Raw genomic sequence first — 4,368 nt, forward strand, 5'->3', positions numbered from 1 at the left:
CCCAGGAGGTTGAGGTTGCAGTGAGCCAAGATCATACCACTGCACTCCAGCCTAGGCGACAGAGCAAGAATCTGTCTCAAGGAGAAAAAAAATATACAATCATAGATGTTATAAAGTAACACTGAGAAGTCTTCCTTCCAACCCATCTTCATCCACTTTGTTCCTTTCCATCCTCTTATGTAACTCCTCTTGTACTTTTGCCAGGTAATGAAGACATGATAACAAAAAAAAAAAAAAAAAAAAAAATATACAATCATATATGTTATAAAGTAACACTGAGAAGTCTTCCTTCCAACCCATCTTCATCCACTTTGTTCCTTTCCATCCTCTTATGTAACTATTTTTTATTTTCCTTTCTTCCCCCCGCCCCCATCCCGAGACGGAGTCTTGCTCTGTCTCCCAGGCTGGAGTGCAGTGGCGCGATCTTGGCTCACTGCAACCTCTGCCTCCCAGGTTCAAGCAACTCTCCCACCTCAGTCTCCTGAGTAGCTAGGATTACAGATGCATGCCACCAGGCCTGGCTAATTTTTGTATTTTTAGTAGAGATGGGGTTTCACCATGTTGGCAAGGCTGGTCTTGAACTCCTGACCTCGTGATCCACCTGCCTCCACCTCCCAAAGTGCTGGGATCCTTCCCGTGTTTCTTACATAAATACTAGCCAATAATTTTTTTTATTTTCTCTGTTCCTAAAGGAGAAAGTATTATCTTTTGGCTTGATTTGCACTTCACTTATTTTCTTTTAATTTGTATCCTGGAGATCACTCCATATCAATAGACAGAGATCTTGACTTTTTGAAAATAGGTACATAGTGTTAAATTGCATGGATATACCATAGTTCATCCCAGTTGCTAGTTGCTAAACTGGATTTTTGCCAATCATTTATTACAAATAATGTCATAGTGAATAATCTTCCAGGCATATTATTTCAGATGTGTTCAGGTATAATAGTAAAATAAAGTGATAAAAAAAGGATTTTCTGAATTAAAGGGTAAATGCATCTCTGAATATTGTCAGATTCCTCTCAATTTGCACCATTTTACACTCCCACCTACAATGTATGAGTGTATTTCCCCATAGCCTTGATAAGTGAGTATGCTGACAAACTTGGATTTTTGCTAACCTGATGAAGTAAATAGGTTTCTAAGTATATTTTGAAACATTTTATTGCGAAAAAGTTTTAAGTACTGCGAAAAATAATAGTACAGTTAACAGCTGTATATCTACCACCCAGATTCTACAGTGAACCTTTTATCTCCCTGCCAACATTTTATTTTTAAAAATTTCAAAAATAACAAAGTAGACAGAACTTTATTGGGACTACTATATACCCATCACTGATATTTTACTATCAACATTTTACTGTGTGTGCTGTGTCACATATCTATCCATCCCTATCTCCATCCATTCATCTATTTTTGATGCATTTCAAAATAAATTACAACAGCTATATACTTCTCTCTAAATACTTCAGCATGCATAATATAACTAACATTCCATAGCTGTATATTACTTTTCTTTTGATATATAATTCACGTTAAATGAGATGCACAAATCTTAAGGGTACATTTACTGGATTTTGACAAATGCATACACTTGTATAACACAAATCCTTATCAAGATGTTGTTTTAGAAATTTTCCTTATGCCCCTTTCCAGTCACTCCCTTTCCCATCATCCACAGTGGCAACTATACTGTTGATTTTTTCATCGTAAGTTAGTTTGCCTGTTTTAGAACTCCTTATAAATGGAATCATATGGTATGTACTTTCTTTCTAAGGCTTCTTTCGCTCAGCATGTTTTTGAGATCCATCCATGTTGTCATGTTTATCAGTAGTTCTTTTCTTTCAATGAAATCATTGAGTATTTTGTTATGTGACTGTATCATGGATACCTGGGTTGTGTCAAGTTTTTGGCTCCTACAAGTGAAGCTGTTAAAGACATTTTTTACAATTCTTTTTTATGGATATGTGATTTCATTTTGCTTCAATAAACAACTACGAGCAGATTTGTTGGATCATAAGTGGATGCTTAGTTGTATTAGAAACTACTAGACCTTTTTCCAAAATGGTGATACCATTTTAAATTTACACCAGAGTGGTTTAAAAATTTTCATTGTTCCACATTTTCTCAAATTTTGGAATGTTGGTAGGTGTGTGGTAGCATCATATTGTGATTTTAATTTACATTTCCCTGATGACTAATGATGTCAAGTTCTTTTCTTATGTACTTGTGAGCTACTTACATGTTCAAATATTTTGTCCATTTTGGAAAATGGTTTGTTTCTCACTTTGTTATTAAGTTGTAAGTGTTATTTATGTATCCTGCATACTGGCACTTTCCTAGATATATGTTTATGAGCAATTTTAGCCCTGGCTGGCTGACCTGTTCATTTCCTTAGTGTATTTTGATGAATAAAAGTTTTAATTTTATTGAAGTTTCATTTATCAATTTTTTCTTATATGATTATAATTTTCTGTGTCTTGTCTAAGAAACATTTGCCTGCCCCAAAGTTGCCAAGGTATTCTATGTTTTATTTTATAAGCTTTATTGTTTTAGTTTCTATGTTTAAAACTATTATACATGTCAAATAATTTTTGTTCAGCATCATTTGTTTAAAACCCCCTCTCTATTGGATTACTTTGGGATCTGTATCAGATCAAATAATAATATATGTGTTGGTCTATTTCTGTGCTGTCAATCCTGTTTTATTTATTTATTTTGCTATCCTTAAGCCAGTACCACACTGTTTATATTATTGTAGCTTTATAGTAAGACTTGAAGTCAGGTAATGTAACCCACCAACTTTGTTCTTAAAAAAAAAAAACACACATTTCTTTGGCTATATTAGATCCTTTGCCTTTACTCTCAGAGTGGTTTAAATTTGCATGTATCTTACTGTGAGTGAGACTTGCCATCCTTTTATGTGTTAAGGGCCATAGTTTTTTTTTCTTGTTAACTGCCAATATCCTTTACCCACTTCTCTGTTGTTTCTTCTACTCCCTTGATTTTGAGTTACCTAATAATGAGAAGGAGTAGAACTAGTAAAGCTGACTTGGATTTTTTTTTCCTTTCTGATTTGCAAGAAACCCGATTTCCCTGGTCAATGTTTTGGCTCCTAGTGAATAATCTGAACAGGGCCATGCTTCTGGAACATGTTGGATTGATTTCTATTAAAGCAGTAAGACAGCCCAATCCAATTTTAACCAGGCTAGATTGTATTCTGCCAGCAAAAGCCCCAGACTAGCCCAGTACAAACTCTTCTTAGATAAGCTCTTAAAAAAATACCTTTCTGTTTTTGACTAAACAATTCAGGCCAGCTGTAAACTGCACTCAAAGTTACAAGTTGTGTTTCCCACCAGTTATCTCCCATGGCTGTAGACCTGTAACAACAAAAATTGCAGATAAAGATATTCGAAATGATATGTGGCAAACAATCTTCCTGTGGAAGTTACCCACTCACTATATTTTGTCTATATATGTTCTTGAGACACAGTGGTAGTGGTAGTGAAGAAATGCATTGAAGGTTATTTAAACATGAATTTAACAGGTATTTGCCTAATCTTTGGAAGGAAATTAAGATATGCCATTCCCATATCCTCACAGGAGTAATTCTCAGTTATTAAAACCTGAGTACAGTTCTTTAGAGGCTAGAAGAATAAGTGTTTGGGATATTCTGCCATGTAACTCCTTCATTCTTCAGACATTTATTATGTTCTATGCCAGGTAATACCTGAATCACTAGAAACTGAAATGCATAGTTTCTGATCTTGAAGATCTCAGGGATTGCTTTCTACTGTGAGAAAATCTAGGTGGCATCACCATGAAAGTGATTATCTCAATGGGAACTTCTATGAATATGTGTCACTAATATTTTGGATCAGTAGACTACACTCAAAACTCAGCAAGCAGATCACAATAAAAGTTCACCTACCAAACACACACCAATGACTGGGTATTAAAACTCAGTTACTAAACTGTAGGAAAGGTTGATGCAACACTTTCAAAACAATGTAGTGACCAATAATAAATTAATAAGGCTAATACTCATTATGATATATCTATACGAGGAAGAAAATGTGCTTAAGGTTGAACATTGGAATCACATTATGCAAAAGAAAAAAAGATGATTTTGGAAGCATTCGGTTTACCTCATATATTACTTTTGTTCAGGGCCTTACCTAAGGTGCCTGGAGAGGTTTTATATAGATGGTGACAGTTGAATTTAGTCTTTTTTTTTTTTTTTTTGTACTTTAAGTTCTCTTTTGTCTCTTGGGTTCATTGTAAATGTGGTTATCAATTATTTATTTATATATGTTTTTAGCCAGGAAACTACAGCCAACAATTTAATTTAATTTTTTTTTTTTTTTT

At 34.3% G+C, this 4,368-nt stretch overlaps 1 protein-coding gene across 2 annotated transcripts in view; it reads left to right on the forward strand.

Moving 5' to 3' along the window:
- COL4A5 (collagen, type IV, alpha 5) overlaps positions 1-4,368 on the forward strand; it is a 304,873-nt gene that overhangs the window by 194,691 nt on the left and 105,814 nt on the right. The gene's annotated exons all lie outside the window — the stretch shown is intronic.

This window comes from Colobus angolensis, unplaced genomic scaffold (genome assembly GCF_000951035.1).
Source record: "Colobus angolensis palliatus isolate OR3802 unplaced genomic scaffold, Cang.pa_1.0 Scaffold324, whole genome shotgun sequence".
Taxonomy (NCBI): Eukaryota; Metazoa; Chordata; class Mammalia; order Primates; family Cercopithecidae; genus Colobus; species Colobus angolensis.